The 14,411-nt window shown below is 40.1% G+C and overlaps 1 protein-coding gene across 2 annotated transcripts in view; it reads left to right on the top strand.

Annotated features, from left to right (window-relative positions):
• Positions 1-1,520: 1,520 nt before the first annotated feature.
• Positions 1,521-14,411, top strand: part of LOC137345020 (carboxypeptidase D-like) — a 212,676-nt gene continuing 199,785 nt past the window's right edge. The window contains exon 1 of one of the 2 annotated variants that reach the window (XM_068008366.1): positions 1,521-1,818. The gene's annotated coding sequence lies outside the window, so the exon portion shown is untranslated. The remainder of the gene's footprint in view (positions 1,819-14,411) is intronic. The other variant, XM_068008367.1, reaches the window with a different exon arrangement.

Genomic DNA, 14,411 nt, shown 5'->3' on the forward strand with positions numbered 1-14,411 from the left:
CCACATCCTGAACATTAACCTGTCTCTCTTTTCAGATGCTGAATGGCCTGCTGTGTATTTCCAGTGTTTTCTGTTTTTAGATCATCCTAAATGCATGTTTTCAGGCTAATCCCAGCAAGTATCAATCAAGTGCCAGTAATCCACACGGTTCGCTATGGGTTATTAAATTGCAATGAATCTGTACAACCAAGTGGAATGCCAAAAAAAGTAGCTCTGGGCACAAAGTTAGTTCTTTGGCTACAGTGGAGAGCAAAGAATCAGCATCGTTCTCATTTGTGCTGAGGGAGACACTTGAATCACAGAAATTCACGAGACTGGAAAATGCATTCTGTTTAGCACACAGGGCATGCATATTACAAGGGAGATGAGCCTTGAGTCTGGTGGTTTGGATAATGGGGGAATCTCATCTCCTCCTGTGGATCCTTGGTGGCCATGGCGAACTCAGTAGGCTGTTAAAATTGCATCGGGGTCCTATATTGCATCGGGGTGATAGGAGCCTGATTTGCCTAAATTTATGAGGCTCCCACCTGATTCGCCTAAATTTATGAGGCTCCCACCTGATTCAGGCAGACTCCACAGCTGCCCGAAAAAAGTGGTGATAATATGGCTGCAGGGCAGAAATCGATCAGTAAGTGTAAGTAACCATTTTACCTCCCATTCGCCAGGCAGAGAGAGTTAAAATTCCCTTTTAAGTTTGCAAAAAGCTCAAAGAAATGCTGGGTTCCGACCCATTTTTTGGTTCCCTGACTAAACATATGTCGGGTTTCCGCCTTTGACCTTGACTAGAATTTAGTATTTAACTTTCTGAAACAACACCTCACATTGTATTACAAAAGTTTGTTGCTCATCTCTTTATGGACTGTTCCACTGGATGGTGCCACTAGTTGAACGCAATAGGAGAAGCAAGATTGAGGTTTAACTCATGAAACTAGCAACATAAATTCAACTGAAGGTGCAGGATAGACTTGTGATTTTAAACCTCACAAATAATTTGCAGCAGGATTGAGTTACTGGTCAGAATTCCACAAAGTTTATTATTAATATAGTAAACTGAGTTTTTAGATTTAAGCTCCACTTCAACAAAGGGAATTATTTTAACCAGTGATCTCATAATACCACTGTTAAAATAGAGGAGAAAGGAGTTTGATACGAGTGCATTAAGCAGTTGTACGATAAAATTGCCAACAGTAGTTTGTAGACTATAATGTTTTTATTTATTGTGATAGAGTTTACAGTAATGATTTTAATGACCAGCAGTAATGTACATGTGAGTCACAATAACCCTACCATACAGGAGACAACTCATGCTATAGATAGATATCTAGAGCTGACATTCCTCTATTTGTGAAGCTGTACTAGATGTGCATAAGGACCGCTGGAATGCCGGCAGAAGGTGCCAATGGATTAATCATTCATGCTCGAAGCACTCCCACTCCTCCAAAACAGGTGCTAGAAATGGAAAGTTGCATAAGGTTGGAAAATAATTAGCCAAGTGAACTTGTTAAAGCGTTGTCAAAGGACATGAAAGAGCACCTACGTTCTGTAACTGCAGATACTTCCTTTCAGAGGAGGTTCAGATCTGATGTAGGACTATGAATGCAAAGAGTTGTGAGTAGTAGAGGAGTAGTAAGAGTTCTAATTAATGTTGCAGCTAAGGACACTGAGCACAGATGCGGTGGCCATTATCGGGTGTATTGTGATGGTGGAAGAGAAAGAGGTTCAGAAGCACAAAGGGCATCTAAGCCTGGGATCCGGCATTTCATGGTCAGCATAGCAGTGGAGTGGTGCCTGAGGAGGATCAAGTTCTCCTGGGAGGTTGTGAGTAAAGTTTATCACCTGATCGATGAAGACCTGAATGGATAGCTAAACATCATAAATGGACTGTCATGAGCAGTCAACGTTTATGCCACAAGGACCATTGAGGCACCCACAGAGGAGATCCCAGTAGCCAAGTGATTTGTTATGCACCTCTCCATTATGGATACAATTGAAATTGTGTATGACTATTCCTCCTGCTACATACATCTCCGCAGGCTAGTCACTGAAAGCGGGAAGACAGATGTCTATGGGTCAAGTAAGGGTGGTGGTGGTTGGTGTACAGGTGTATGTTGCTCTTCGGTTGTGGCTGATGATCAACCAGATTCTCCTCAATCTGTGAACAAAGCAGTTGATATATTTCAATACATAAGCACCCATATCCACTCAGATACTGAAAGGTCGTTACATGCACTATTATGCATTTATGCAAGTCTACATAGATACTTCAAGTGACATATCATGTACACCATAGCAAACCTGATTAATATGGTACTTTTCATGAGTTCTTTGTGGTGTTCCAATCTCCACCAATTCAATCCCATCCAGACTGTCCCTGCTACCATTCCTGCCTCGTATGGCATGAGTATCTTCAGTTATGGAAGTCCGCTGCCTGTCCCATGCTGTGCCCTCCTATTACGTGAATGCTTTGCCTTTAAACATGTGGGGTTTGAGACATAGTGATTTAGCCCATGGAAATTCTTTCCTTCAGTGCATTTATTCTCCCATCCTGGCATGTGTAACAACCCTGCTATTTTCACCTCCGATATTTACTTGCTACATTCTTGCTAACATTTAGCTGGATTAGTACAGTAATTTTTTGTATGTATCTCTTACAAAGAGCTGTTGTTTTACAGCAATAGTCATGCCTCATCTTTGTGCTTCTCTTTAAAGCATGTATCTTCTGGACTTCTTGCTGGGTCTGCTGAGTGGAGGAGACAGCGATAATGGTTTTTGTGACATATTACTGTGACCAGCATGTTAGGGGCTGTCCTTTCCCACCAAAAAAGTGCTTGTGGCTCTCCATAACTGTGTTCATCAGCATTTCAAGAACCTCTTTTCTGAAATGGATTTTGAGTTTCTGCGGTTAAGCCATTTTCTATGGGTATTCCGATGGCACAGCTGGATTCTCAGATGTTTCTAAATGTCTGGGAGTTAAGTGACTCTTTACCTGCTTCAGAAGTCTGAAAGGATCATTACTGCGGGTCTGTTATGATTGGCTGCTACATTTTCATTGCTGCTTACAGATTCACGTTTCCCACAGTTGCTACTTAGGAATCTGCTTTACGGCGATTGTGTAAGGAAAGGGTTGATCAGTCTGACTTGAATTGTTCTAATGCAATACTGCTATTAATTTGTATTTATATTGTAGTAATGTTAGCTTTTAGCTTTTATTTGTTAAGTAAGGAAGCATGATTCTTAAATTGTGATGTCTTAAAACAGTTACAAGAGTACAGCAATTCTAAAATATTGACCACTGAATTTTTGAACTGCGACTGACCTTCACAGCAGCGGTGGGTTTTAATATGAAGTAATCACCTGCTTAATGAGAGAAGTTAATTGGGGACATTCCATTTCAAACTGGCTCCTAGGTTTCAGGGAGATTGTAATCAGTGATATGGGTGCAAGGACAACTGTTAGACTTGTGGTAAGGTTTCTGTAAAATGGGGAATCAGCTGGTGCTGAATGGTACAGAATCAAAGACAGGCTTGTAATGAAAAGTTTCATGGTGGAATAGCAATTATATGTAAGAAGAGAGAACTTTTTACAAAGTGAACAAAATAAGAGAGTTATACTGATCTCCTTAGAACAATGGAAAAAGAGCTCGTTAGTAAGGAAATCAGCTTATTAACTGAAATTATTGAAAAGGTATAGATCCAATTAGATTCTCCTTATACTGAGTTATATTTTAACGTTTGGTATAATCATGTAATGTAGAAACGTGCAAACTGTCACGTGGTAGGGGTATGAGATAAGAAATAGCCTGAGAAAGTGAAAAGCAAGATGTTTTAATCTTCACCCATCTCAAATCAATAGAAGTATTGTAAAATTACCCATTAGTCACTACTCTGAAGTTTAAAGATGTAAAGCTATACACGTGAACAAGATATGATCAGGTCTGTGCAGCTTGCCATATATGGACATCTTGATAAGGAACTTGTCGTTCAATGGAATAAAATGTGGCCTGCTGTAATGAGGTTTTGAATTCAGAAGGTTTGATCAACTTGAATACTGAGCACAGAACTATAACGCATTTGAGTCCCCAACCATCAGATGTGGTTGTAAGTATTGTATTTGAAGTGTATGTCTAAGTACTATTGCATGACCTGAATGCTTGACCTCAACATTTCAAGAACCTTTTTGATTTTGAGCAATAGATGGAACATCTAATCATAAATAAAAAACATCCTCTATATAAAAAAAATTGTTTTGTTAAAATTTTGAAAACAGGCTTTATGGTATTTTTTATGATCTGAGGAATATCGCGCCCCTAGTGGTAACTTCAAGTTCCACACATTAGGCCTGCATTACACATCTGAGAAAGGAGCACAGTGATTACAGCAACTTGATTCCTGGGGGAATCCAGTACAATGCAGTTGATAACAGAATTGACACTTTGTAAAGACAAATGTGCAGTGGCTGTCCGCATTTCTCAGCCATTATTTTTAAATCAGGCATTTTCCAAGAGAGTTGACAGTCAACCCCATGGGATATGCAATATCGAAATCAAAACTAAACAGATTTTAGTGAAAAAATACAATTAGATATAAAATGCCATAACAAAAATTAGAAGCATAAAGGATACAATTACAGAAAAAAAGCTATTAACAGGAAGGTTTAGTGTTTAAAATATATAAAAACAAATTAACAATACAATTATAGCATCCAATTAAGCCATACAATTTATATTGTGTGTTAGAGCTGCCTGCTCCTTTGCTCATGTTACATGCTGTTCAACGGTTTATAAAAATCTAATCACAAAGCTTGTACCAACAAACTGAGTTAAATTGCTAGGAACCCATGGAGCAGGAAGACAAACTTGAATCATTACAAATAGGCCCCCTTAGTGATTGGGGGAATATAAAAGGCATAGTGGATAGAAAGGAAGTCAGATTAAAACTGCAGTGTCCATTTCCCTGGTTTATATGGTGGCTTTTGTCAATTTCTAACAGAAAGTTGTCTCCAATTTTGTAACCATTTCCTCTCAATCAATATTCTTTCAATTAAATTTTAAAATGTTTTTTTATTGTAATTGAGGCTCTCAGGTTTTTACATATCCAGTGCAAGGAGATCTTTCTCTCTCTGTCATACACATACACACACGTGTACACACTTAAAAATATTCCAGTTAGTTCTGCTCACACCTTTTAAATGAAAACAAAGTCACTCACTCTTTAAATCCAGGGGTGACATAAAACAAATAGCAGACTTTGTGCTGACAAGATGTACAAACTCACATGTGGCTAGCACACAGGGCGAGTACCACACTGACCAAAGAATCTTCAAACTGTATATACCTTTGCCATACCTCTCCCTTTTTTAGTCAAACTTTATCCCAAAGAGATAGTGGTTTATCTAGCAGAGAAACAAACAAAATAAAAAATTAGATTCCTCAATAATACTAATTGATCTTTTTTAATGAACCAAGTGTGCTGGTGTGGCACTGCGTAAAGCAGATGTTCATTTCTTTCTCTGGTGTCAGTGGGATTTCTGGGCATTTTCCTGGTCACTGGGTATCATTGGAAAGGGTTTAAATAAGAGAAAGAAATGAAAAAAAAATAAGAATATTAAAAAATGGCCTATGACAAATTTCTAAACAGGTTGAATTCATTGTTACTAAGAAGAAGGAATGGAAAGCATTAGAAACAAATTCCTTGCCTAATGTTACTCTGGCACATTAGCTGCATTGAGAAGGATGAATAGAGTGCTCAGCAGGGGAGCCCTGTGGTTTGGAATGATTTAGAGAAATCCAATTTTTCCACAGAGGAAAAAAATATATAAAAATCCTGAGACTCATCTCGTTAATACTTGCCAATCACAGCACTTACCCCTGGAGAATTCCATTCTCCCTGAAAATAGCCAAAATGTTAATTCTCCTGTTTTATAAGGATTACAATTGTGATACATTATTTTTTTTTAAATCCAGATTTCTACAATCCTTGGTTAAAATTTTAGGTGGAGACCTTTGATCAGAATCGCACTCCATGTCTGATGAAAGGTGTCTACCTGAAACATAACCTCTCTCTTTTTCATTTTAGACACCACCGGAACTGCTGTTTATTTCTTGCATTTTCTGTTTCTTTTCAACATCTGCAGTTTTTTTTTGCTTTTACTTTTAAAATTCTTGAGGGTTTAATATGTTGATTACAGTTAATCAATGTGGTCTGATGCAGTGTCAGGTATGCAGAGTATAAGGGAAAGGCGACATCATTGAGACCAGGTGCATTCTATTCCAGAATATGTTGGCTAATAAAATTTAACAGTGCCAGAATACATAGGAACATTGGAACATGGAGGACCAGAAAACACCATTTTGATCCTTCTGACTGGCCACAGAATTCAGAATCAGGATATACAGTTCTTTACCGGAAAGGTGTGGTGGCATGGTGGCATAGTGGCTATGGTACTAGACTTGTAATTTAGTGATTGTGAATTCAAAGCCCCACTGTGATATGTTGTGAAACTAAATTCAAAAATCTGTGGGCTAGCACCAGAAAATGACCTTGACAGCTGTTGGTTTCTCATAACAACCCACTTGGTTTATAATGTCCTTCATCTAAGGACCTACCATCCTACCTGGCTTGGCCGACATGTGACTCCAGTCACACACAGTGTGGTTGACTCTTAATGCTCTCAGGGTAACCAGGTACGGGCAATAAGTACTGACTTGATTGTGTTGTCCATGTCACAAGAACTAATAATATTTTTTTAAAAATCCTACACCCCCAGATTGATTTTTCTTGGAAAATGTCTGTTCATCTCCTATTATTATGACTGGTTATCAACCCTGATCATCTCCCTGGTCAGTCTATTCCAAGAATTCATCATCCTGTGTGGATAGAGCTATGAAAAATTATTTTATTGTTTAAAACTTTAAATAGTTTCAAATATTTTGTACGTCATGTGGGCTAGATTTTCCACTGCTATACTGCCTGAAAGTAGATGGTATAGAAATGGGAAATGGTGAGGTGAAGCCTACTGCTAGATTCTTCACTCCTGCTGACACCACCAGGAATTTTCCTCCCTCCCCCAGCAAAGAACTAGGCCACCTACCTCTTGATTGCTCTGCCGCATTTAAATGATGGTAGGGGAGCAGGGCCCAGGAAACCGGATGATTTCCCTGCCTCACATCTCAACTGTCATCAACCTCAGGGACTACCAGGAGAGAAATGCTGGTTCACCCTGGGGTTGCAGTGTTGGAGGGAGATGGCCTTGTAATGGGCATATCTCTCTATCTCTTCAACTCCATTAGCTGCAGCTGTTGGGCCCATGGCTTATAAAGAGCCTTTCTTTTATATTTCAATAAAAATCATAAGGGTACTCCTGCCCCTTTAAATATGCCTCTTCCTTCAACATTAGCAGGCTCCCTCGGTGCGGCACAGATTACATCGGGAGCCCGCCCTGTAAAATTAATGAGCCCTAACCCAAGAAAATGAGTCGGGGGTCATGACGGGGTCAGGTCAATGGGTGGAAGTCCCGCTCGCTCTCCTCCAGCGGCAAACCCATCCTGGAGAAAAATCTAACCTTGTGTGTCATGTTCAGACAGTACAGTCCCAGAATCATGATAGTACCCTTCCTACAGCAACATGTCCCTTTTAGTGATGGAAGAAATGCAGTATTACCAAAATGATTTCTGCACAATGGCTTAAACACATGAGGATTTGCTTTATGAGTAAACTGGTAATTTTCTTATATAAATGGGTTAGTGATACTCTTTAATAGTTTGAAGTGTTGCATATCTATTCTACATATGTGAGTATTTTTCAGCGAGAGATCCTAGAAGTAAATTAGCACCTATTATTATGTAATTAGTAATGTTTTTTTATCCCTTAGATGAGATGATTGGCTTTTCCTTCTTGTTGAATCTTATAACAGACGCACGATTAACTGCCATGATTTCAGTAAAGATTCTCCATATACTCTCCCTGTTTTATCTCTCCTTTTGTACAATGGAATTGATATGACTAATACTCAAGTTCATAGTATCACGATAAAGACCCCTGAGATATCATTTATAATCTAAGGAGCTTTGCTTTCAGTTTTTTTTCCCTGATAAATTTCTGGTATTTAAAATGATTTACTGATTTTCATCTGAAAATTAATGCTCACCAACTTCTGTGGCTTGGCGTAATCTCAAGAATTCAGTGAGTCTCACGAGATTTATTCTGTTCCCCTCGTTTAGCTGTACATGGAGATTGGAAGCCTGGGTGGGTCTGTAGCATTTTTGTTTTATGCTTGCTCACCAGCACACCATCAAAAGTTGTCATTAGAATGTGAGTTAAAATAAGGTAAAATCTCAGTGCCAAAGTTTCAACTGAGGTTTTTGTAACATAATTTTCCAGAACTTGAATAAGAGCAAGACTTATTTCTAATCTCAGTTAATGAGCTTTATCAAAAGAAGAAGTCTGCCAGATGCTGCATTACTTGATGGTCATGTCTGCAATATTTTAATTAAAAGGTAAGTGAAGGGCGTAGGAAGATGCTGGAGCATAAGGTGATGGAACATGAACTTATGCTGTCCCCCATATGCTGAGTTCCATTCAACAAAGAGAAGGCACCATGTGGAAGTCAGTGGCCTCCTCACTCGGAGTGAAAATAAGAGAGCCAGTCATCTTCGGTCACTCTCAAACATCCCTTAGTAACCAGCTATAGAGCAGCTCCGTTGAAGATGTGAGAACAATCTGTCCTTTTGGTCAGGGAGGGTGGGTGGCATTGGGAGATTTGAGAAAAAAAAGGATTCTTTTAAAAAAAAAGTTAATAGGAAACAAAAGAAAGTTTTTCTCTTTCTTTTGCCTCTCCCAGGAGATTACATGGGAGGGAGGATGCGGGTAGGAAGTGTTCAGTCATGATGCTCCAGGCATCTTGACTGTGGGGCAGGCTTGATGGACCAGCTAGTCTTTTCCTGCCCCTCAAACACAATTTGCCAGCATCCAGAACTCTGAGGTGTAATATCCTCATTACCCACTGGATACTGCACATTCGTACTTGGATGTGCAATTGACAATTGACCACAGTCACCATTTTTTGTTTTGTCTACAATTTTTCCTTTCAGTAATCTGTAAATATACCTACTGCACTCTAGGTTTGTAATATATTCTTGAATTAGATTTAAATGTGGAAAACTAAGACAAATATGACCATGGAGTGGAAGTGTTTGTATACCCTGATGCCAGATATGACAGGGGTTTAATATATGTTCGCTTCTTGTCAGAGAGCTATTAAACCCACAGGTGTTTTAACTGGCTATCTTCATATGAAAGAAGCAAGTTGCTCACATGAATCCAGATGTGAGATGTTAATTTTGAGATGGCTCTTTCACTTCTAAGGCACTAGGTTCAAATTTCACTAACAGTGAGCTTTTGCAGAATATCATTGAATGACTACGGTTGGAATAAGAGGAGATTGCTTGTGAAGTGATTTTATAAGCTACATAACTTAAGGGTAGCATTCACACTGGAAGAGCTCCCCAGTGGTTCATGGATTTAATAAGGGGACCCAGAATTCAATAATTGCATCATTATTTCACCTCCCTCACTCCACTACTTGCCAAGTCCAATACTGGATGTTGGCAGATTATTTGTTCATGGGATGTGGGTGAAAATTGGCAAGATATTTATTGCCCACCATTAGTTTCCTTGAAAAGGTAATGGTGGGCCCTCTTCTTGAACCGCTGCAGTCCTTGTAGTCACAGTGCTCCCATGATGGTGTCAAGTAGGAAGTGCCAGGATTTTGACTGTTTATGATGATTGAACAGCGATAGATGTCTGAGTCAGGAGAGCGTGTGGCTTTGAGGGGAACTTGGAGAAAATATGGAATACAACCTATTGCCAGCTTCAGGGGACATTCGTGCCACTCTTATATAGGAGACCTTCTCTCAACTACCATATCCGGCCAATGCATTAACAGGCCTCTGTAAACTTTCCATCTTCCCTCTTCTCTCCACAAATATATGATCACCAACAGACCCTTCAACAATTCACAAAGCTCCCATTCTTACCAGCACATGCAAGAAACTTCCACACCTTTCCAAGGACAATGTCTGTATGTACGACTTTAGCGCAACCATAATCTTAATGTGAAACCATATTATCTGTGTGCCTGGTGTTTGCTTTGCCATCATGACCATAAGTGATCTTTGTGCACTTAAACATTGTCTTGTGTTTCTCCTAGGAGCTACCTCAGTGGCAGGAGTGCATGAGATGGCTGCTGTGTTGCAGTAGGAGCCTCTTGGGACTAAGGTGGTTCCTGGTATCATGGCAGCTAGGTCCTGAGGTAGACTTGTTGTCGACTGCACCTCTTGTGCTGCTGCATGGGCAGCCTGGCCTTATGTTCTTTCTACCACATGTGCAGGCTTCAGAATGGGGCTGGTGGTGGGCATGCATATGCTGTTACCCTGACAGATTGCACCATCACCAATGCCTATTCCTGCCATGCCACTAGCACTGGCAACTATTTGTATATGGTCACTGAATTGTGGGGAAGCAGATCTACTGATACCAATGAGATCAGTGAAGCCCTGTCTCAAGGTTATTTTAGAGGGGAACCTGGGCGGTGGGGGGGGGGGGGGGGTCTCTGCCTTCCTGCTGAACTGGTAGACTTTTTCTTTTGAAAGAAGAATTTCTTCTATGCTCCAAAGCAAAGTTGAATTTTACTCCCAAAATCTTTTAGGGCAATTTCTCTGAAGAGCAGTACATTCTTTTTAGCAAAATTGTGTGACGGTTCTGTAAAAGATGCTCATTTGTGAGATCATTGCATTCATTAACCAGTGTTGCATAAAGGGGACTCTACAGACATGTTAAACACAAATGTCAGAAGAAAATATGAAGATACTAGTCCAAATTTTAACTCAGGCAGCCAAGGACCGAGGTGGACGGCAAACCATCCTGAACACAGCAGCATGAGGCCCAGGTGAATATAACTCCTGGGCCTCATCTGCATGTTCCCAGTCAGTCTCCTGCCTGAACCCGGCTGACCAGCGAGGGAGTGTAATTTCTGGTGGCAGGAGGCTGCCGCTGGGGATTAAAGGAACGGTCCCTAGCACTCAGGTGAGTCATGGGGAGGCATTTTAGGAGGGCCTTGCAATCGGCGGCAGGAGCAAGGGAGGCGTATACTTTCTTTGTAGGGCCTAGAGAAGCACGCCTGATCCTCCTGGCCCCACAAGGAAAGTAAACATAAGTTAAAAGACTTACCCCTTTGGTCCTCTTAAGGCCCCGGCTCCTCTTCTCCCGAAGTTGATTGGTGGGAAAACCACAGCAGTTTCCCTGCTCAGGCCCATGGTGAAAATAGCAGTCGGGCCCTGATGACATTACCAGAGTCCGATCTGCATATTTAAAGAAGGACCCTGCGGGGTGGGCAGGGTTAAAATCTCCCCTGCTGTGTGATCAGAAAATCCAGAACCCACGGTAATTTTATTCATGCATGTTAACTTGTGTTTCCGCATTTGTCATTATTTTAAGTATATTTCCAAGTACCATAATTTTTAATATGCAGATCACCTGTTTGCTCACAGAACAGGAGACAGATGTTCTGGGCTTTTCAGCTGTCCCCAGATGCATGTAAATGAAAAAATGAATTTAAACCAGTGATTCAGTGTCATGCACGATATATGAATTAAAAGGAAACAACTAATCCCAGAAGACACAGTTTCCTTACTTATTTAGGAGACTTTTACAAATTACTTTATATCGCTCAGTTCTGAACGTTTAAAGACTGTTACAAGAGTGGAGGTTTGTAATATCACCCATACGCAGTATAGAGGTTCAGTTTAGGATGCAGTCTTTCTTTTTTCAGTGCGTGGCAGCTAACAAAACAGAGGGAGAGAAGTTACCTTGTTTGAACTATGGGATGGCACAGTGATGCAGCATTTTGGGGGGGCTTCAATGTGCAATGCCAGGGGCTAATGGGATGGAAATTTATGCCCGCGATTCTCTGTATAGTAAACCATTCCGAGCTGCAATGTTGTGGAGATGCCGGTGATGGACTGGGGTTGACAATTGTAAACAATTTTACAACACCAAGTTATAGTCCAGCAATTTTATTTTAAATTCACAAGCTTTCGGAGGCTACCTCCTTCCTCAGGTGAACGATGTGAACGAGCTGCAATGTGGTAGAGAGGAGCTGAGTGGAAGTCAGGTGCTTTTCCACAGGGAAGGAAAATCGGAGAGACAGTCTTCTTTACTGCAGCTCCCAGCCACTCAGTCATAGAGCAGCAGAGACCGACTGGAGAATAGGTCATGTGCCCATCTCTCAACAGGAAACGGTACATGCTGGGGAAGCTCATAAAAGGGGGACAAGGAAAATATATCTTCGTTAGGGGAAAAAAAAAATTAAGATTGGCTATCTAGGCAACCTGGTCGTCAAGTTCACTAGCCTGGCAAATCAAGTGCTACACTTTTTTTAAGACCACCTCCTGTGACATACTGAATAATAATAATTATTAATAGATTGAATAGAACTTATCTGATGCTATTTCTATGCTTGGCAATTGAGCCCTTGAGATGCCATTGAGAATAACAGTGAAACGGTAAACGTAGTGTGCAACTGAGTCATACAGTCCATAAACTTCCAAAGTTCAATCCTTGGTGTGTGCTGGGTTAGTTGCTCTCAACCATGGCAGCAGTGTAAAGTTTTAGCTAGTGCTCATAGTAGAATTTGTTGGTAGGGGTCAAATTCAGTCTTTTCGAATAGTATCCTCTTGTGAAAGTGAAACACTCAATAATTACTGTCACAAATGGTAGAATTTGTGTTGTTTTATTTTTAATGCATAAGTAAAAAGCAGTATTTTTTTCAAAGAAGGATTAAAGAAGGTGACTGCTTTTTTCATTTCAAAGGGGGTTAGTTGGCCTTTGATCTTGTAAAGGAACTGAGATAGCTATTTTTAAAGTGACAATAGCAGCTCTCCATGCAGCTACTTATTCCTGTATTTTGAATGTGGCAATGGCTTTGTGTTAGGTTTTCAATTACTGCAATGGTTACCTTGAACCTGTCACATACTTCAAAGGGACTCAACTGCCTCATGTTAAAAAGGAGATTGTGTGATATTTCAGCAATGGAAAACTGTGTATCCTGCAACATCCAGCTACCAAATGTATTTGTCTAGGAATTACTTTATAAGCAGTTTGTTATGGTTTGATGCCAAACAAGAACCCGATTGCAAAAGGCACTTTGTTGAAAGAAGCATGGTGAGGGTTCTGATTCTGTAAAGTGTCTCCTATTGTATCATTCATGGTTATTATGGTTATAGGAAGTCTGGGTTTCTGTATCACTTTTTTGTGATACAGAAACCGAATGTCCGCCGGGGTTCTCCTTTTTCATCCGCCATAACTTCGGTGGAAGAACCTTGTAAAGCCCTGAAAAAATGGTGAAAATAGTGTTTTCCCAGGGTTTACGCGGCTCTTCCGCCCAAATTGCGGCAGACGATCAGGAGAACCCCCCGCTGCAGAAATTCACCCCCTTAGTTTGTACTAAAGTTCTGAGGGAGTTCAGACCAAAGAACACTGCTAGACTGAAGGTGTAGTGGCAATCTTACATCAATACCAGTATGTAATACAATCAAGATTAATCATTAAGACGGAGCCATGTCATCTCTGCAAGGGCAGAAAATAAAAGGTGTTGATTTTAATTGTAAGGGAAGTGGTCCATTTATGGAATCTGTTTGAAAACGGCTTTATAAAACCTTGAATTGCAATAATCATATGAATTATAGAGCAGTTTTGCTCTTGCTAAACAGTAAATTATGTCTTCATTAGTATGAAATTAATTCTCCCTCACCCTGTGATGGGAGTTAGAGATAATTATGTAAACTTAGGGAGTTCGGATTGTTTAAGAGCCAGAACTTTCCAGTACATTGCAACTTACCACTTGAAACTGGAGGACTTCTAAATCAGCTGCATGTAATATACCAGTGAATTCTCCACCATTAGAGTGCAAATGTTACTGACGTACAATACTCACTACTTTAAAAAAAGCCTATGGTAGTCATTGTATTTCAAAGTACTTTCCCAGTGTCTATATAAAACACATGTCTATGTATTTAAATGTTTAAATATTTGCATTTAGCAGATCAGACCTTCAATCTGAATGTCATACTTTAATGATTGGTTTAAATAACCAGGATCTGTTCAGTTAACCACGCTGACTTGCTGAAATATTTAGAGAGCTAAGAAAAGGTAACACTACCAACTGGTGTCCTGGCCAACATTTATCCCTCAACCAACCCCAAAAAAAATCAGATTATCTTTGTGGGACTTTATGCACAAATTAGCTGTCACATTTGCCTACATAACAAATCACTACACTCCAAAAATAGTTCATTGTCTATGAAGCATTTTGGATGTTCGTGTGGATGCGAAAGGTGCTCTTTGGTAAAGAAAAAA

The sequence above is a fragment of the Heptranchias perlo genome, chromosome 28, assembly GCF_035084215.1.
Source record: "Heptranchias perlo isolate sHepPer1 chromosome 28, sHepPer1.hap1, whole genome shotgun sequence".
In the NCBI taxonomy this organism is placed as follows: domain Eukaryota; kingdom Metazoa; phylum Chordata; class Chondrichthyes; order Hexanchiformes; family Hexanchidae; genus Heptranchias; species Heptranchias perlo.